Raw genomic sequence first — 22,155 nt, 5'->3', positions numbered from 1 at the left:
ATACATACATACATACATACACACCTACATACATACATACATTCATACATACACATCTGCACTACGTAAGTTATGGTTCCTTAAAAGAAAGCTGAAATTCGCACCCTCGCAAACAAAGCTTTTAGCTTATAATACGTGTGTTCGTTCTAAGCTTGAGTATGCTTCTATCATTTGGGATCCCTATTTAAAGAAAGATATCATGCAACTTGAACGTATTAACAGAAAGGCTGTTAGCTTTATATTTGGCAAATACCGTAGACTTGATTCCCCATCCAACCTAATGCAATTAAACTGTATTTCTACTCTAGAAGCCCGCAGAAAGTCTAGTTGCCTTTCTTTTCTTTATAGTTGTATGTTTGGTAACATAAAAATAGATCTGCCTGACAGTATAACACCCCTAACAACACGACGCACACGCCATGGCCATGAATTTGCTCTAACCCCAATCTTTGCCCGATCAAAGTCTTTCAAATTCAGTTATTTTCCAAGAACTGTGGAAGAATGGAATTCTTTGCCGTCTAATATTTTTGGTTCCAATCATTTTCTCGCTGAGTTGGAGTGTCGCCTTCTCTCTTAAGCTTTATTTTTTCTTTTTCTTTCTTACTTGCTTTTTGTTGTCTTTTCTTTTGTACATTCATGTTGGATGTAACCCACACCTGCTTGGGCCACCACATTGGCCTGCAGTATTTTGAAATAAATAAAATAAATACATACATACATACATACTCGTCTAAAAGCTCCCCCATCCCTTCTCTACCTCTGCATGACCAGCTTCCCGCACTTTCTTCCACTTATAGAAAGCATTAGGGCTCTTTTTTTTTTTTTTTTTTGCTTACCTGCACTTCGTGCAAGCTCGTGTAGACGAGTGCAATGCCGGGCGCAGGCTATGGGCGCCTTGCGCTGGAGTTTGAGGTACAGTAGCGGCGCGCGAAACGTTATCTGGGTAGTATTGAGCCCTGGCTGTAGCGAAGCACGTTTCTAGCCCGAGTTTTGCGTCGATTCGCACTTTTTTCTGCCCTGTTGCGAGTGCGAAAAGGCTCGTCACTTCTCACAGACCACGCTGCGAGCTAGCCGCAGCCTATAGCTTAACGAAAACGGACTTTCCGTGAGACGTAATGCTGGCAGCAGAAGGAATCGGCGACGCCGATCCGGAGAGACCTAGCTCAGCACAAAAAAAGCGTCATCGTCGTTACTTCTGCGTCGTGGGCTGCCATGAACAAGAAGGCCTGAATCCCAACATCAGATTCTACCGTTTTCCTTCAAGGACTCGCGAAGCGGAGCGTCGGGCGCGCTGGATAAGCGAAACTTCGCACCATGCTGACTGCTTCGCCTGTCTTGAAGCTTGCTTGATTATCTGCGTTCTAAAATTCGGTCTTTTGTCCCTACAGCAGACCGACATAGCTGCAGGCATATGGCTGGTGATTCACGATTCGACACCCGGCCACAGCGACAATTAACAATTCGACTGGTGCGAACTGGTGAAGTGACCAGGTGCGTGCAAATGACCACAAATGGTCGGGCTGATTCGGCGACAATTCACTACCCCACTACGAGTAGTACAGGTTAGAGAGTTAAATCTGCTCATCCTTGAGCTCAAGCCAGCACGTTGAGGCAGCGCAGCAAGGTAGTATTGATTACAGCACATCGATGTTCGAGCGCTGTCATTAAAAGCTACATCAAGCGAGCAGCGCACGAGCTCGCGCTGCAGCGCGATTAGCACGTACGGTACTGCGAGCTCATATGCATTGCATCAGTTATTTATCAATTGCTAAAGGGACAGATGGCCGCTACTACAGTGCAGGCATAACTACTTGTCTAGCGGCATGCAGTCAACAAAGATTGCAGGAGGCCCGCCGTTTCGCGGCATGTCGAAAGACCGCTGCCGTCGCGGCGCGTACGATCGTGCGCTCGAGCAGTTCGTACATCGCGGCATGCTGAAAGACCGCTGCCGTCGCGGCGCGTACCGTCGTGCGCTCTAGCAGTTCCGTACACATGATGTCTGCTTATCGCTGCTGTGAATTCATTTATAGCAAGCATTTCCTCGCGTTTGTCCGCCTGAATCTAGCAGCGTGCAAACGTTACCTGAAGTTCAACTTCGTACGCGACTCGCTTCACTTGCGATTGAAACCCCGCTAAAACTTCGCCGCTTATTTCTTGAACGGCGTACACGTATTCGGCGTTGCATAATTTCTTGCCTTTACGTAGCGTGCCACCCCTGAAAGAATCTTCGGCGCCTGATATTCGCTGCAAGCCGTGGTACAACAAAACCGAAAGTGGCGGGTCCATATTGTAAACGTGCTTTCTGAAGCAGACGACCGAGCTTGGTACTACCCAGTTCAGGACAGAGGGTGCGTTTTAGCACCATTTTCGCAGCGCCCCCCGGGCAATGCAAGAGCCCCATGACGCCGTGTGCTACACTTGGCTCTCTGGGCTGTAGCCAATCAGGGCAGATGGTGCGTGGTCTTCTGCATCAGCAGACGAAAAGCGCCGGACTCCGAAGTTCGCCTGACTTCGAATTTACTGGCTGTGCATATGCCCTTGCCTAAAACTAAACGCCAATGAACGAGCTTCCTTCCGTGAATGCGCAGTGCACGAAGACAACTTCTCGATGCGCATAATAACGCACGGAGTCTGAAACAGCCCGCACCATCCATGAGTAAGATAGTTTTATCTTCTTGGAAGATTAGCTCACTTTCCTCTGTAATACATGGTCACGCCAGCACTTCATTGCCGTCCTTGGAGCGAATATTCACTAACGTCGCCATATCAGCGCTGACAGTCTCAGACAAAATGGCGCCGTGCGTTTACAATATCCGCCTGCTCGTTTGTGGACTGCTGCCTACACTGATCGAAACTGCAGTGTAGGAAGTGTAGTTTTCATGTTACACTACAGCTATAAAAAATGTTTTCGTGTAGGTGGGTGGAGCTAAACGTTTCTACACCAAGTGAAAAAAATTATGACTTCCTGCAATAGCTACACTCGTGTAGTCAGTGTAAGTAAAAAAACAAATAGCCCCATTAGAAAGTTTTGGTTCGACACTCAGCTTCTGGCCCTTCGGCTGTGTGGGCCGCTTGAATTCATGCGCCTTTCATACTTGCGAATGATGAACTCGAGTTCTGCCCAAGGAGGATATATAAAAATTGCTTGGTTCTGCCATGAATCGCGGTGGGAGGTAAGCTAGCGCCCTTCCGCGGTTGTTTAGAAATGTGTGGAGCATGGCCTCCGAGACTGCCCCAGCATACGAATGCTCCACTTCGATGCACCAGGCTGCGAGTGGAGCATCCAGTGGAAAGTTCGTAGTGGCGCGAGTATGCGGACTGCCCGAAAGCGACTACAGGCAAAAGCCAAGGTCGCGTATCGCTTTATGCCACCGTGACAACGACCATCCTTTTGAGCAACGATTTTGTGCCAGCAGCTGCGGTACGTCACTGTCATGGCACTCAGCGTGATGCCTACTTCATCGCGAAAGAAGCCGTTGTGCGGTGAAACGGTGGTTCGTGAGTCGTTGCGCGATGCGCACCTCGTATGTGGAAAGACTGGTGTTCTAATCGCCGTGGTTAAGAAAATGCACGCTAAAGCGCGCGCAAAAAAAAAAAAAAAATAGTCTCCTGTGATGCCACACTGCAGTCGGTGCAGGCGGCGTTGCCGTGATTGGCTACACAGTAGAGCTGCGCGCCGCCGTGATTTTATTGAAACGCAAGCATTTTCCGTTGTGCTTCTTTACAGACGTGCCTGACGCAAAGCGCGTTCTTTGTACCTTTTTTTTAGAAAGCGCGCGTTGTGGCGGTGCAACCGCTTGCTGATGACCCCGTTGCCTCAAAAGCAACTACAGTTGACGACACCTCAATTCACATAGTATGTGATCTGTAAAAATGCTATGGCATTCTCCGTGTATCCCGTGGGCACACCAATCGAGCCCGCGAGTCCAGCCGCAAGGTCATCCACGAATCCAGAAGGCGTGAATCCAATGTCTCCAGAGCTTGCCATCACTCCAACAATGGGTCTTCCTGCTGCTGCAACACTCGAATAGGAGAAGGAGTCACTCCTCGCAACGCCCACACTAATAACCAGACTACCTCAATTCCCACTATGCAAGCTCAAATGCCTGTCACGATCATTTTCTGCCCTTGGCAACCAGTCAACCTTAAAAGCGGCAACCTCTCCGTCCACACTGAGGCATTGAATGCCATGTGAAGACGCTCCCAACAGTCCAGACTTCCCAGGTGCATCTCTTTGAACACTTGAGTTTGCTCGCCTCCGTTCGCTGCTGAATTTCTCAGTCTTGCACAACTCAACATACCTGTTCGTGACACGGTGAGTAGGGCACCCACCTCAGCTGTGTGAAGTGTAACATTTGATCCTCACCAGCAATTTATAGTGCGAGCATGCCCCCAGCCAGGCGTTTAGACTTGAAGGGGCGCATTGCATAGGAGAGATCTGCACAGACCGTTATGCTTGCTGCACAAGAACTGAAACAAAGTTACACACCTGACAACTCAGTACCATTTCGTGTTTAGAAGACATACAAACTGGTAACATTAGCTTAACACACAGGAGACAGGACATCCTCTAACGGATCTCTCCGAAAATAGCTTTTTTGTAGCTTCAAATGTTGTATACACTCAACCAATGGGAAAACAAGCACTTCACTCATCACTTTTAATGTACCCTCGCTTCTGTGTACATCTTTCATCCAAAATGTCATAATGCAGGTCTATCTTTATAAACCATAGCAGATCATCTGTGCTACATGTCACTGTTTCAGCCTAAGCTGGACATCTGCAAAAATTTTGTCATGCCAAAATGCACCTCAGTACAAAAAGTTACAGCCACCAATGCATTGCTATGTTTTCAAACACACATTGTAGCACTGCACAGGTAGCGGATGCCCCCACATGCCCAACCAAAAAGAATGCACTCTGGTAGCACTTGGTAAAACTATTTTAAAAACATGCTTATTGTTTGTCAATTTTATTTCATTTTATCGCATCAGGACAATGTGATGATAATTTCTTCTTGTAGACTAGAACACACCTGAATATCTTTAGCTGAAGTGTGCCATTAACCCCTTAATTGCCAATGACAAGGCAACTTGCCATCACGAGTGTCCTCTGGTGCTTATCATTAGTTAACACTTTGTAAACTTTAAGCAATTTTTGCACATGTGTATGTGTTCAATTTATCGTAATCTTAACAAGAAAATAATACACAATGACTTTTGACAATTCCTCTTGCACTTCTAAAATAGTTTTTTGGAATTTGTCATGGCAGTTCAGGGCTTAATTTCTGTTCACAAATTAGTTCCATTATCTTGACAGAATGGTGATCATTTATTTTTATGCAGGTTGAATGTGGCTGGACAATAGCTGGATGTAAATAAGCTTCATCTTCTTAATGTGATGATCCCTTTTTGTTGTAGGTGGGACATGGCTGTATGCTGGCTGGATGCAAATTATCTCCATTGTCATCATAACAACATGATGGTCCTTTGACGTAACATCTGTGACGTGAAGTGCAGCATTACCATCTGTTTCCTGTAAAAGTTGCAGTTGGCATTTTGCTACAGCCCTTAGTGCTGTAGATATGACTAGCATTCCCATGCAATAAGAAAGGGCTCAACATTGCAGCAAAGTCCTCTTTAACTCAAAAGGACGCCTAAGAGAAAAATAATTTCAGCTGTATTTGTAAATTACCCATCATGACAGCAAAAACATCAGAATTACTACAAGATGAGGCATGGTAAGCCAGAAAAGGCGCAGAAGGGAAAAATGGGTGGCGATGGCTGCCTTGAAATTCCTGCCTCAACTCGCCTTGCTGTCATGGATTTTAATAGTTACTTCTCATGCTTTATTGTGTTTTGTCAATGGGTATGGATTACATTGTTTTCTAAAGGAGCCAAAGATATAACTCAGAAAGTTTCAAGAACATTTACTGAGCCACAATAGCCCCTATATGAATATATACATTGAAATTTGTGACCTCACGCTGATGTACTAGTGTTGGTGATTTGGAGAAAAAAGTCCAAGCAATAGAACTCTGACCTACCCTTTGTTTTCTAATACTCGTCATGTAACAGCAAAATTAACAAAAACAGAGTTTCCAAAAAAGACATTATCAGCCTAGCCTGATTTAGTATTCACAGATCATCGGAATCCCTGCAAGTCTTTGCTGTTGCACTTGTCTGAAATTTGCCCAAATGCCTTCTGAATGTCAGCAGTTATGTTAATCTTGTGCTTGTGAAAGGGTGACAGCATTTTCAACAGGTTGGGTTCATTGTCTTGATCATTCAAGTACATTGGCACATCAAAAACGACTTGTAGCTTTATAGTCATGGAAGACTCCTTGATGAATTTGTGATGAAGCACGTAATACATCTTGTCAGTATCTGTGTCCTGTGGAGGTACCAGTTCTACATGACCATTTAACTACTGCTCCTTTATCTTAATCTTTAACCTCCCTTGACTAAGGGGTAAAGGTCAGGGCACAAGCTCATACACTCAAGTGTTGTGATCTAGTTACGAGGTGTGTGGTAATAGTAAAATGGTGCCACTTATTTTTATTGTGATTAGGATTCTTTTTTAACTTTACCCTGATTGTGGTATGTCTGTCTGTTTGTCAAAATGATAAAAAGGTGTTTTGTCTTCTATGACAAAAAAATATTTCCAAATTTTTTCGATGCTGGGCAGAATCGAACCGATGTTGTATGGTATATAGACATGCGCCTCACACAAACTTTGCCCCAGTGTTGCTCAATGGCACAGCGTGTTCACAGGGAAGCGCAAGAGAGGAGCTTGGCTGCAGTAGCCTCATACATGACATGTTTTGGTAGTGGCAATACGGTGTTTCACCACATTGCTTGAGTGCTAATTCCATTAACGTCAACAGCCGTTCGGAGATAGCTTTTGACCATTCCTGCCCGAAATTTTGTTTCTTTTTTTGTTTCGGACTGTTCGTTTCACCGTTGTTGTTCCCTTAAAGGGTCCCTCACCAGGCCCCATAGCAAATTTTGGTCATATGGCGCAAGTTATATGTCCTTTAGAGAGCGGTCCGCCGTAAAAATTTTTCTAATCTGCTCATTAATAGCTGAGATAGAAATATTTCAGTACCGCGAACCCATGATTTCAGTAGGTGGGCTCCACTGCATAGCGAGACACTCTCTCCTTTCGCCCCGTCCAGCCTCCGCAAGCGAAATTCCTATCCTGCGTTCTCCCATACTGAACCTCAAGGATCGCGGGACGCATACGCCACGGGCACTGCCTTCTTTTTGTTGTTGTTGTTGTTGTTGTTCTGGCGCCGCGCATTTTTGTTGACGGCGTTGTGCACAAGCTGTTGTGATTGTCTGGTGTCACACAGCGCACTATTTTGCACGCTGTGCACAAGCACACATGTCTAGCGGTATAATTTAGTGCTACACGAATACTGAGGCTGAACAAGCGTATCGCAGAGCATGATAGAAAACGGCATAGTTTCGGTACTTGCACACGTGACTTCATGACCGTGAAAACAAACAGGCGAAGCGGAAGTACCATCTCTCTCGCTTCCGTGAGAAGTAAAACAAAAAATACGCAGACATTCCGTTTATGTGTTTTGTTATTTCTCAAAACTTCAGTTCGTCAATTCAAGCAACAGATCACACAAATAACGGATGGTACCTTGAATAATTCTCGAAGTCACGTGTCACCATGAGCGATGTCATACTTCGGACCCGAGTACGTAGGCACAGGGACGCGAGTACACCACTGTCCGGCTTGGAGCACAGCGGCCGCAAGGAGAAGGGAAAACCACGTTCGGATTGAAATTTCAGGCCTTTCTGTGGCACGTAGCACTGTAATTCTTTGCAAACATGATCGTTGACGCGCATTGTGTGCTCTGCGCTTGTCAGCTCAAAATGGCCAGACCAGGTGAGAGGCCCTTTAAGCTTGGTAGAGTTGGCTATATTCTGTACAAATTCATAATGTAATAATATTGAAGTGTGTGTGTCTGCACCTGCAAAAGAAAAAAAAACAGGATGGATTGAACGAAAGGAAAGACAAAGATGTGCACCTTGCTTAATACTCAACTTCAAGCCTACATTGTAATCCCTTTGTGTTTGTGCTGCAACGGTTTGCTGGAGGTGGGGTGCAGCCGCCACCACTTGGACTACTTTGGAGTCATCGCCTCACCCTGACGATTCAATCAACAAAAATGCACGGTGTTTCTTGGCGACACTACAGGGACCTTGTGTTTTCACTGAGAAAGCAGGTAACGATGCAGATGAGTGACTTACCCAATATCAGCAAGTAAGCAGGTATCTTAGTATGCATAGTATCAGTTGCAACAAGGTATGTGAGCGCAAATTTCCCCTCATCTTTTAAGAGGTTCAATACTTAGAAGCATTTGTCTCACAAACCATATTTATTTCAAGGGAGTTTTCCACGTCTCAATAATTTCTCTCGTCGTATTCGAGTGCTGATAGCCGTGTTATAGTTTGTTAACGAAGCTTTCCCTCAAGTCTAAATATTTTAAGGCAGTTTGTCGGGTGCGTACCATGGCCACGTACGCTTATATCGCCTTCCGTTTCTCTACCACGGTTGCGCTTTAAAACCACGGCGCTGCAATTTTGCTTCAGTGACTTTCTTTTCCTTCCTTCTTCGCCTCCCTTAAACTGGCTCTCTCAACTACTACACGCAGAGACAAAGCAACAGCGCGCGCATTAGATCCCATTGATGAGATGAATATTTACAATTATTATTAGGGTTATAATTATACTCGAGTGCTGATTGCCGTGATATCGTTTGTTAACGAAGCTTTCCCTCAAGCCTAAATATTTTAAGGCAGTTTGTCGTGTGCGTACCATGGCCACGCACGCTTATATCGCCTTCCGTTTCTCTACCACGGGTGCGCTTTAAAACCACGGCGCTGCAGTTTTTTGCTTTCCTCTCCTTCCTTCTTCTCCGCCCTTAGACTGGCTCTCTTAACTACTACACGCAGAAACAAAGCAACAGCGCGCGCATGCAATCCCATAGATGAGATGACTATATATATATATATATATATATATATATAGAGAGAGAGAGAACTATCAGTCATAGCTCTCGTAGTATAGCCCTCTGGACCGTTTCCTTTTCTCTTTCTTTTTTCTTTTTTTTTCTTTTTTCTTTCGAAAGTAGTCCTATTAGGGTTATTATAATTACACGAAGGTATTTCGCCCTCGTCAGCAGCAGTCCTTGAGATTGTTATTCTGGCGGCTAGCTTCCCACGCTATGCGTGCCGCCATCGCACCTGGTTAAGCTTCTTCTAGACGCTAGAGTTACACTATGTCCGCGCAACCTTGAGCGATCGGAAAGCGCGTTTTCCCCGCTTGGCCGGCGGAGAAGGGAGGCTTTGTGTCCGGCCCACAGAGCCCCCCCCCCCCCCCCCATCTCAGTAAGACGCCTGGTGGGGGTCCCGTGCAGACGATGACCTCTCGGTGAGCGCATATTTCCCCCTCATCTTTTAAGAGGTTCAATACTTACAAGCATTTGTCTCGCAAACCATATTTATTTCAAGGAAATTTTCCACGTCTCAATAATTTCTCTCGTCGTATTCGAGTGCTGATTGCCGTGTTATAGTTTGTAAACGAAGCTTTCCCTCAAGTCTAAATATTTTAAGGTAGTTTTCCTAATCTCTAAGCCGCTCGAGTTCGCTCTTCTCCTCGGGCGGCCATTTTTCCAAGAAAGTATGCCTTCCAACCACTCGGTAAAACCGACTATCGCGGACAACATGAGTCCCTTTCCACGTAAGTGTAGGGCTCGGAGCAGGAGCTGTGGCGCTTGAAAGTGGCCTAGGGCCTGACGAACCAACCGACTGAGCTATCTTTTCGGGCAACATCGAAGGGTCACGAGTTCAAATCACCTGTTATGTTCCTTTTTTTTCCGCGCCTTTTTCTTTCTTTTTTTTCTTTCTTTTAATGTCTTTTCCTTTTTTATCACTGTACGGGAACCCTCCTAAAATAAAAAAAATAGAAAGATATATATCTTCAAATATGTATGGCCTCACATGTGCAGATCATAAATATCAGGTCCTCTAGCCGAGTGCCATCCGTGCGGTATAACCGAGCTCAGATTGGTCCACCTCGACTGATCAAATAGGGCACCACTGTATATTAAATGAGGCGTACAACTCCTGCGGGACCCGCCGTGGTTACTCAGTGGCTATGGTGTTAGACTGCTGAGCACGAGGTCGCGGGATTGGATCCCGGCCACGGCGGCCGCATTTCGATGGGGGCGAAATGCGAAAACACCCGTGTACTTAGATTTAGGTGCACGTTAAAGAACCCCAGGTGGTCGAAATTCCCGGAGTCCTCCACTACGGCGTGCCTCATAATCAGAAAGTGGTTTTGTCACGTAAAAGCCCACAATTTATTTTTAAATTTACCTCCTGCGGGGACGGTACAGTATCCGCCTCCCGTGCAAGAGGACCATGATTCAAATCCCGGACCGCAGAATTCTCCACCGGAAAATACCAGAAAAAAAAAAAAACAACCGTGTGTTGAGAAAATTGCACAAACAGGCCTGGAGTGCGGCCTGATCTCGGTGACCAGAACCGGTAACGCACTCTCTCACCAGAGCAGGATTGGCCACCCTGGTGCAGTACTTGGCCACAACCTCCTATATGAACACAACAATCAAACCCCGGCCCTCAGTCCCCAACAGCTGCGAAGCAACTGACCACGGCGGCGGTCAGACCTGCGACGCTGCAGAGGGTGCTAAGAATGCCTGGCTCCGGACAGGCCGCCATTGGAATATGAACCTGGCAACGTTTAACGCTAGAACGTTATCTAGTGAGGCGAGTCTAGCAGTGCTATTGGAGGAATTAGAGGGCAGTAAATAGGATATAATAGGGCTCAGTGAAGTTAGGAGGCCAAAAGAAGCATATGCAGTGCTAAAAAGCGGGCACGTCTTATGCTACCGGGGCTTAGCAGAGAGACGAGAACTAGGAGTCGGATTCCTGATTAATAAGAACATAGCTGGTAACATACAGGAATTCTATAGCATTAACGAGAGGGTGGCATGTCTTGTTGTGAAACTTAATAAGAGGTACAAAATGAAGGTCATACAGGTCTACGCCCCTACATCTAGTCATGATGACCAGGAAGTCGAAAGCTTCTATGAACACGTGGAATCGGCGATGGGTAAAGTCAAAACGAAATACAGTGTACTGATGGGCGATTTCAATGCCAGGGTAGGCAAGAAGCAGGCCGGAGACAAGTCAGGGGGGGAATATGGCATAGGCTCTAGGAATAGCAGAGGAGAGTTATTAGTAGAGTTTGCAGAACAGAATAATATGCGGATAATGAATACCTTTTTCCGCAAGCGGGTTAGCCGAAAGTGGACATGGAGGAGCCCGAATGGTGAGACTAGAAATGAAATCGACTTTATACTCTGCGCGAACCGTGGCATCATACAAGATGTAGACGTGCTCGGCAAGGTGCGCTGCAGTGACCATAGGATGGTAAGAACTCGAATTAGCCTTGACTTGAGGAGGGAACGGAAGAAACTGGTACATAAGAAACCAATCAATGAGTTAGCGGTAAGAGGGAAACTAGAGGAATTCCGGATCAAGCTACAGAACAGGTATTCGGCTTTAACCCAGGAAGAAGACCATAGTGTTGAAGCAATGAACGACAATCTTATGGGCATCATTAAGGAGTGCGCAATAGAAGTCGGTGGTAACGCCGTTAAACAGGAAACCAGTAAGCTATCGCAGGAGACGAAAGATCTGATCAAGAAACGCCAATGTATGAAAGCCTCTAACCCTACAGCTAGAATAGAACTGGCAGAACTTTCTAAGTTAATCAACAAGCGTAAGACAGCGGACATAAGGAACTATAATATGGATAGAATTGAACAGGCTCTCAGGAACGGAGGAAGCCTAAAAGCAGTAAAGAAGAAACTAGGAATAGGCAAGAATCAGATGTGTGCATTAAGAGACAAAGCAGGCAATATCGTTACTAATATGGATGAGATAGTTCAAGTGGCTGGAGAGTTTTATAGAGATTTATACAGTACCAGTAACACCCACGACGATAAGGTGAGAGAGAATAGTCTAGAGCAACTTGAAATCCCACAAGTAACACCGGAAGAGGTAAAGAATGCCTTGGGAGCTATGCAAAGGGGGAAGGCAGCTGGGGAGGATCAGGTAACAGCAGATTTGTTGAAGGATGGTGGGAACACTGTCCTAGAAAGGTTGGCCGCCCTATATACACAATGCCTCATGACCTCGAACGTACCGGAATCTTGGAAGAACGCTAACATAATCCTAATCCATAAGAAAGGGGACGCCAAAGACTTGAAAAATTATAGACCGATCAGCTTACTGTCCGTCGCCTACAAAGTATTTACTAAGGTAATCGCCAATAGAATCAGGAATACCTTAGACTTCTGTCAACCAAAGGACCAGGCAGGATTCCGTAAAGGCTACTCAACAATAGACCATATTCACACTATCAATCAGGTGATAGAGAAATGTGCAGAATATAACCAACCCTTATATATAGCCTTCATTGATTACGAAAAAGCATTTGACTCAGTCGAAACCTCAGCAGTCATGGAGGCACTACGGAATCAGGGTGTAGATGAGCCATATGTAAAGATACTGGAAGCTATCTATAGCGGTTCCACAGCCACCGTAATCCTCCACAAAGAAAGCAACAAAATCCCAATAAAGAAAGGCGTCAGGCAGGGAGATACGATATCTCCAATGCTATTCACAGCGTGTTTACAGGAGGTATTCAGAGACCTGGAGTGGGAAGAATTGGGGATAAAAGTTGATGGAGAATACCTTAGCAACTTGCGATTCGCTGATGATATTGCCTTGCTTAGTAACTCAGGAGACCAATTGCAATGCATGCTCACTGACCTGGAGAGGCAAAGCAGAAGGGTGGGTCTGAAAATTAATCTACAGAAAACTAAAGTAATGTTTAACAGTCTCGGAAGGGAACAGCAGTTTACGATAGGTAGCGAGGCACTGGAAGTGGTAAGGGAATACATCTACTTAGGGCAGGTAGTGACCACGGATCCGGATCATGAGACTGAAATAACCAGAAGAATAAGAATGGGCTGGGGTGCGTTTGGCAGGCATTCTCAAATCATGAACAGCAGGTTGCCACTATCCCTCAAGAGGAAAGTGTATAACAGCTGTGTCTTACCAGTACTCACCTACGGGGCAGAAACCTGGAGGCTTACGAAAAGGGTTCTGCTGAAATTGAGGACGACGCAACGAGCCATGGAAAGAAGAATGATAGGTGTAACGTTAAGGGATAAGAAAAGAGCAGATTGGGTGAGGGAACAAATGCGGGTAAATGACATATTAGTTGAAATCAAGAAAAAGAAATGGGCATGGGCCGGACATGTAATGAGGAGGGAAGATAACCGATGGTCATTAAGGGTTACGGACTGGATTCCAAGGGAAGGAAAGCGTAGTAGGGGGCGGCAGAAAGTTAGGTGGGCGGATGACATTAAGACGTTTGCAGGGACAACATGGCCACAATTAGTACATGACCGGGGTAGTTGGAGAAGTATGGGAGAGGCCTTTGCCCTGCAGTGGGCGTAACTAGGCTGATGATGTGCCCACGACTTTTCTTTGCAAATACAATGACAGATGAAAGTTTTCTTTTAAACACAGTGCTACCAGCAGTGGTGGCGACATTATTGGGTTGCCCTCATTTAAAACTTATCAAAAAACATTAAACGATATGGGAAGGCGTCATCTCTGAACTGGAAGAAATGCTTCAATGACTTGAACGCGGAAACAGAACGGGCAGATTAGATTGTGCAATAGACCCGGTTACCAAGCCAGGCTCATACCTATATTGTGTTTACCTGCAGCACGAACAATTCAGCCTGATTTATTCTAGGTGCACGCGGCAGTTGTGCCAACTCGCCAAACTTGCTGCAGTTCTTTGGTACCTGTGTCGGCAGCAATGCTATGCAAAATGTTAATGAAGGCTATTCCTCAAGATGTAGGGGTAAATTGGAGGCTTGCACTTTGTATCACTAATGCTCTTGCTTTTACAGGGACAATGAGAAGATGTAGTTACTCTGTCACCAGTTGCCAGCATTGTTTATTTCAAAAGCTTTCACAAGCTTTCTGTTGCAACAGTATTGAGGCCTAGGCTAGTTGTTACACAGTTATAATCATGCAATGACACAAAAAAGACTACACGAAGACATTCGAGGGCATGAGGCTTGTGTTGTGCATTTGCGTGTCTTCATGCCGTCAATTTTTTTTGTGTGTGTGTGTCATTGAATCTTATATAAGGAACCTTCCTTCTTTCAATGAGAGGTGTGTGCTGCTTGGCAAGATTAAAGGTAGGAGTAATGGCAATACAGAAGGAGAAGTTGAATTAGCAAAACTAGTTTGACTATGCACCTAATGCTGCAGAAATAAGAGATGCTGTTCAATCTAAGTCAGGCAATTTGTTTGCACTGAACTTTCTCGCAGAAATGGCATTTCATCGTGTACTTTGCCTGATAACCTGGAGCTAATCTGTGCAGCTAACTATGGCCTTAGACATATGCCGCATAACTTACAATTCATCTCCCTTAGCATAAGGTTGTCACATTCCAAGCATTCATGTGTCCCAAGCTGGAGTACGCATGCGCGGTTTGGTAGCTGTATCAGACTACATCATCCCATACACCTGAATCCATCGAAAGCCAGACTGGTAGATTAGGTAGTTTTCTTGAACTGTTCTTACTGAGGTGTCCCTGATCAAGACATAAAGATTAACTCACTAGTCTTCAGCCATGTAGAAAAATAGTGCATTTGTGCCTCTACCACAGGTCCTATTGCTTGTACTACTTTGCACGCTCGATTATCATTTTGGTTATTTGCCTCTCACTCCATAGCAGTTGTTTTAAGGCAGCTGTCTAACCGTCACCTGTACACGCTGTTACACATTTAACTCTCTTTATTCAAACGACAAAGAATTGGAGTCACCTGCCCATTGACACTGCTCACTACCCCAATTCTAGCCATTTCAAGACATTCTTTGAAGACCTCATGCAGATTATGCACCAAACCCCTCCTGTGATATCCTATGCCAGGAGCATTGAACATATCAAAAAAGGATAAATTGTAACTATGGCTGCGCTGGAACGTGAGTGAGGTTGCGGCCTGTTCAATCGCTGTGTCCGTACAACAGATGCAAAGGCACAGAGCACCGATCCCTGGTCTGGAGCAAGAATGACCATTCACCACTGTACAACATGGTACATACTAGACCGTTAAAAAGGCGTTTCGTTTGTTTGTCTCTGAATAAATCAAAATCATAATGTGCTTGAGACGTGACAATAAGCTGAAGGCCATTAAATTGTGACTAGCAGCAATTAAAGGCAACTCTTGTCCAACGTATTTTTTGAAGCCAACTGCAAAGAAAATATGACCGTTTGTGGTTTTTCACCATTTAAGTAGCGGTTTGCCGAAAATGAATCTTACAATTGATTTTTGTTGTCGGGTACAACCCAGTACAATTGTTTGGTTTTATGAAATTGACTAGTGCAACTCAAGCTACCCTTTCTGGAATCACATTCGCAGTGTAATTTTTGTTTCTACTTGACGCATACGCTCGAAAATTAAAAAGAAGCTTGAGCTTGACAGCTCCTAAGTACATGGGAACAGAAAAATGTTTTCGCTTGGCATCTGCTGTGCCAAATTTAAAGGTTTCTTGCTTTAAAGATAAACTAAAGTTGAGTGATTTTAGAAAACAGGCCACCTTTGACGAAGATAGGTCCTCCTATCGAAACATTGGCCAGCCTTTCTGAGTCACCTTATTTTATACCACAGTGTGCTATTCCATCTGTGAGCACCTTTCTTCATTTTGGATTTAGGAAACAGATGTTTCATTTTTGACTGTCCATTTCCTCTTCATAGAAATCTAATAAGTTGCCAAATTAAAGAGAAAAAAAAGCTCATGTACCATGTTTTAAACTCCGTAACTTAGTAATAAATAACATATCAATAATGACAACAACCCTTATTAGGGTATCTAAAGAGAGGGAAAAATGGAAATTTGTCAATCTGTCTTTTACAGACCTCTCATAGGCATTGTAACAGTTTCACCAAACTGTTAACTGAATTATCAAGTTTGTGTGTTTTAGATGCCCCAACAGATAAAATTGAAAGGACTGTAATATCTGATTTTGGTGTATAGTTACAGCTTTGTAAGCCTCGTGCTTAAACTTGTTCAAAAATAATTTAGGAATTTTTTTTTTAATTTATGAGTTGCTAAACAAAAAAAATGCAGAAAAAAATGCGAAGTGAGGCTTTTGTGATGGGGGTAGATAAATGCTTTATAGCTGAGTGATGGGTTCAGTTTCACTTACTTTCATGCTATATAACATGTATTCTCAGGAAACGTTTGTTTATTCACCACATAAGTCGCAACTTTATTGGCATGCGCTGTTTACCATAAAACCCCGAGAGATATCCCACCTAAAATTAAGAGAATATTGAATGGAAATATGAGGTGGGCTAACTTTCAGTGCACCTACAGGAACTAATGCATGTTATTTTATAGAACTAGAAAATCATACCAAAACAGGGTGAGTTTTCTTTTGGAGGTTATCTCTCAGCATGCTTACACACTGTATCGTTGATATGCTGTGCCTAGCCTACGTCTAGCGCGCTATTTCAGATGATGTTGGTGATGCATGAAATGACCCACTCACATACATACACGAGATGCGCATGTGTGTGTATCAGTAGCAGTAGTAGTATTACTTATTCATTTTGGGTTTTGCATTAGAGCTTCGGGCAGTTACCCATGTGCTTTCTTTTTTTTTTCAATGTGGCACTTTACCACCAAGATCAGTGATCATAGCTGGGTTCTTCCTTTTTTTTCTTCAGGGAAAAGCCACTAATGAATGCTTATGGTGAAGCTCACAGCTTCTGTGAGCTGAGAGATGCTCAAGCTTATTATCTGTAAGAAAACGAAGCGACAAGCATTTACCGTGGATGTTGTTTTCCATCAGTTTCAGGCTGAACATTGTTTTACTTCAAGTGCATTCTACATGTATGTTGCTTATTTCTTTGTCTGTTGTGCTGCATCTGATTAAATCACATAAAAGGCTTTCGCTTTCTCTTTTCAGGGCTACTAACGGCTATAGAGAACACCGCCTGTCAGGCTACATACCATATTTACTCAGTCTTAATGTGCACCCTTGGTTTTAGCATGCATAATATCTCGCAATTAAAAAGATGAACTTTCACACTCTTCTTTATATAGCTCACCTGTCAAACGTCTAATTTGCTCATAGCAGTACACCTACTGAAGTCTCGGGACCACCAGAGGCACGAATGTATTTCAGTTCCTCCATGTTTGTTTTGAGGGAAGTGATTTCGATGTAATAAAGCTGAGGGTGAACGTGGCCCACCTTAAAGCGCCTTAGAGAGAAACACTAAATTAACAGTGTAGATACCCTATTTTTGTTAGTTTCGCCATAATAGGATGTAGATTAGAAGAAAGCATCAATGTAAAAGTTCCATTCTTTCAATGTTGCACTGAAACCTAAGCGTCAGCAGGTCAGTGGTACTTCATGGATTTTAACGTGGTTTTTTATTAGTAATTGGGCCATACTGGCTCAGTAAAAGTTTCCAAAACTCTCCAATGTTCGGCTTGTTTAGAGCACAATATAGTCAGTTTTTAACTACAAACGCTTACCTATGTTCTAGCAGATGCCATCAAAATCCATAACGTCGCGGTGGGCAGGTGCGGGAACTTCAGCACAGTGGCGCCATCTGCCTTTTGTTTTTTGCGCCTTTTCTGGCTTAGCAATCCTCTTCTTGTGGTCAGAGTGCCATTTCTGGTATTGTAGAAGGGTAATTTACTAATACAGGTTAAATCGTTTATCTTTTTATTTTCCCTCTAAACGCTGTTTCAATGTTCAGAGTGCTCAAGCAATGGCTCTTTTTCTCACACATTGAAGCAGTGGGCAGAATAAACCAACACAGAATTAAAAAAAAGGAAAACTGACTCTGCTGCAACCTAAACGTTTCAATATGCAAGCTTTTTGTAATGCTACATTAGAGTTTATTCAATACAAGTGGAAACATAGCAAAATAAAAAAATTAAACGAGTCATCATGCTGTAAAGCCCTTGGTGACGGTGTACTATTAACATAGCATCGGTTTCGTACTCAATAATAATGCGTGTGTCACCTTGAGTTGACATCTTCCCAAAAAGGTGCGCCTTTAAATTAAGGAAACATGGTGAAGCAGTGTTTCCAGTCTGGCTGAAGTGTTTGTAAATTATTGCAAAAGTGTGTATGTTTGCAGGGTATAAACGAACTGTGTAAACCTAATCAACAACTTTGTGATGCATTCTAGAAATTGTGTTCTTGTGCATCATCTTTAGCGTAGTTCACCATCTTGTTGCAAGGCTGCAAAGGTGTACATCTTCACAAGCATTTGGGGAAATTATAAGCCTGTCATTTAAATGGGAGTTGGTTTCATAGAATTGATACTAACAGTTGCTGTTTGTTTTCAGAATCTGCCATTTTTAGTGTTTGCCATTGTTGAAATGTTGCAAAGTGTAGACCTCCACAGGCTATCGATTAATGAAGTGGGCCTTTCATTTGAGAGAGTTGGTTCCATAGAACTGATAACATATTGTAGCACTCTTCAACGAAGGACAGTACACAGACTAGTTTATTGTGGGCGGACTTGTTCCCAGAAACTATACGATTAAGTTAAATGCTCTTGCACAATTTGCAAGGGGGAGTTCACGGAATCTTTCTGACAGACAGCCACATCTGTTCATGGAACAGACTCCTCAAGTGCCCCTGTAATCAGGAAACATGCTGCGACTTCACATTATGCAAGGTACTGGGGTGCCATCTCGTACACTTACACAAGGCACTCACTGTCACAAGATGCACAATGTGCTGCCGACGCTTCTCTAACGGCAACGCAATGAGGCGTTTGGGAGGGTGCCCTGGTAAAATCCTCGCAGCTTGAGATTGTGGAGAGCTCTTTGCGGCAATATTAACATACATTCTAAAAAGCGCTGTTTGGTTTAGAAATGCATAATTTTTGGTAGTGTATTTCACCATCTTATGTAAGATTGCAAAGGCATAAGGTTTCGCAGGCTATAGATAAAATGAGCAAGCCTTAAGTGAGAAAGTTGTCTTCATGAAATTGCTGATACATTGTGAACATTTTTTTCTTTGTTCTTGAAATGTGTAATTTTTTTTCTATATAATCTTGCTGCCCATTTCACTTGCAATGCTAGTACTTTGCTGCCTGTTTACACTCTATTGCAATGCTTGTTTGCTGCCATTGTTTTATCACTTTGTTGTGCGCATGCGTTCTTTTCAATTATGCACATTTCTTTCCAGCCTATTGTTTTAGCAAAGTGTACATCTGCATTTTATAATTTGTTTCCCACCTGCAGCCTATTTTTGTTTTCCAGGCATGAAGTCAACAGTAACCATGTAGGCTCGTGTGAAGGCCGCACTCGCAACTTGGCAGCCCCAAATGTGGGGGGGAAATTTTCCAGCAGGGATGCAATCACCTTTAGTGTCCCGAGGCCACACACACATCAGCAAATTTTATCTCGCTGCACACTTCCGCATGCCACTATAAGATGTTGAGAGCCATCTAGTAGCGGCCCTTCAACGGGATCGAACCAAGTGGTTCAGTCCCATGTAAGAGCCGCTCCTCATCAAAATTCTGAAAAAAAATAGTGCGTCCCTTACACGAGTCTAACGATATGAAAGTTGAAGGTGAAGGTTTCATTCGTGTTAAATAGCATTAATCTTTCTTTACCTTGCGTTGCGAGCCATGAAACTACAACAAAGTACTTCCTGTCGAATGTTTAAAGGGACAAACATACCAAGGACAAGACAAGTAGGCTAGACAAATGGTGCTGACTTTCAATTTCAACTCTTGAAGATCAAAGTCGGTTCCCGTTCATGACAGCTCCTTGCCTTGCCCCTCATCTGTTCCGTGTGGTTAAATGTTCAACATGATCCAGAACAAACTAGCCAACTGACAATCCATAACAAAGTATTTCCTGCATGAAAAGACTTGCTGTGCAGGTGGTGGTAGATAGTGCTGTAACTGAAACGATTTTGTTGTTGATTGTGTTGCACAAATTTTGATTAGTTGTTCCCTTCCATCCTGCACACAGCCATTGACCAATGCACAGTAACATTAATTCACAAGGGACATTTATTGAGCTCTGAAAAACTCCAACTTCAAATTGCTGTTTCATTGATAAGAGAATGTTTCTTTGTCGTTTGAACTCCTAAAATATTTCTCTTTTCTTTCTTTTCAGGCTATTGAGCTCGACAATACAGCATGACAAGTGCTAGAGAAATTTCGCGATGGTGATTTTTTGCGTGGAAAGTCTTGCCTACTGTTCTGTGCCAGTGTCGAGTTGTTTATGTACAAAAGAGAGGTCATTTGTCATGACAGGCTGGCTTTAGTGGGACACGCCATTAAGCTTTAAGGATGTGGCAACCACCCCCCCTTCTCACTTTCACACCTTTCTGAGCTGCGCCTTAAGTAGGGCCCCTTACCAGGCCCTATTGCAGGTTTTGGTTATACAGTGGAAGTCTTAGAGTGCAGTTTAGGGAGCATTTTACCACAAGAATTTTTCTAATTTCTTTTTTGTTAGAGGAGATATAAGAAACTGAAATGTCCCACCTCCACATTGCGAGGAGGCAACCTTTAGCGCCAATGTAGACCCTCTCTTCTGCCTTGCCCGGCGTCCATAAGCAACATTTCATACTTGAGAACAGTGCGAAATGACTGGATAAGAATAGACGACACTGGGTGCGACATATGACAACACCATGCCCTTGTTGGCTATTCTTGTCTTTTCGTGCTGTTGCCTAGTATTCTAATATTATACCACCTAGCATACTTTTCAGCACTTCTGCGCCATTTCCCTGTCGTTTCCCATATGGAAGCTGAGGGACTGTGTGACATTTACATGACTGGTCCTCCCTTTATCTCTTTTCTTCTCATCCTCTGTTTCCTGCATAGCACACTTGGAATGGCAGTATTGCGCTTTCTGCATTGGACAATTTACGAAGGTCATGTGCTATTATCAGTGACTTTGCCTCCACATAAAACTTACGTGGAGGCAACTTCTTACGTGGAGGCATTTGTGTGTGTGACCCTGACTCTCTCGCTGGAAGCTGGGCTCCCTTGAGAGGATGGGAGCGCAGTCTTTTGTTCTAAATTTCATCTGTTTTTGTGCCATGCAGCTGCTTGTAGACACTGGTGCCGGCACATGATTTACGCACCACGCTTATCTGTTTGCAAAGCCGAAACATAGTCAGAGGCCTTTAACTTAAAAACAATTGAACCTGTGAACTTTACAACTTGGGAAACAGTAGAGTTGTACCCAAAAAATACTAAAAATTGGTTGAGTAAATCAAAATGTTCACTGCAATTAAAAATTTGCAGGCTTGGTCCTGAAGGGATCATGTGAACGCGCTCTCCGCTATATTGTCACAGCGAAAATGATCTACACCAGAAATGTTTATTAAAAGCACTCATGAAATATTTACGTACTGATGGCCGAAATTTCAGTTGCCACTACGCATTGGTTGTACAGGTTGGTGTCAGTGCGTGTGGGTAGGACCGTGTAACCGATGTGTCTAAAAAGTCTGGCTATGAAGATATTGGTCAGCAGCTGTAGCATTTATATTCTTTCGAAACAAGTTTTTCCTGTAAGCTAAGCCCAAATATAAAGGTACTAATATACTGGTCTCAATAGAGCAGCAGTGAACAAGCTCTAAAAATTTGGCATTTTGCGATGAAATCTTACAACTTGGCAGGTGTGAGCAACACATTTCAAGACACTTTTCCAGTCCACATTGTTTTTTTTTACTGTTGCCAGGCACAAGATTTGTAGCAACAGGTATTGCTTTCAGTAATAGTTGCCTTCAATTCTGCAGTTATGTGCCCCCTATAGTTGTTAATTAATATGTAAATTAGTGGAATTTGCTAATACAAGGAGGTTGCCATTGAACGTGATGGCAAACGCATTTATTAGAGAAACGCCGGCAGTGAAACAGCCTGAAGTTCCACTCGTCCTTTGCCACCGACTAGCTCACGTTCTGCATTAGAGAGTGTCATCGTGTCTCTTTTCCGCTGGCATGCACTTGGCTGCGGCTGAA

This window comes from Dermacentor andersoni, chromosome 11, assembly GCF_023375885.2.
Source record: "Dermacentor andersoni chromosome 11, qqDerAnde1_hic_scaffold, whole genome shotgun sequence".
NCBI lineage: Eukaryota > Metazoa > Arthropoda > Arachnida > Ixodida > Ixodidae > Dermacentor > Dermacentor andersoni.
Note: the sequence above shows the minus strand (reverse complement) of the source record.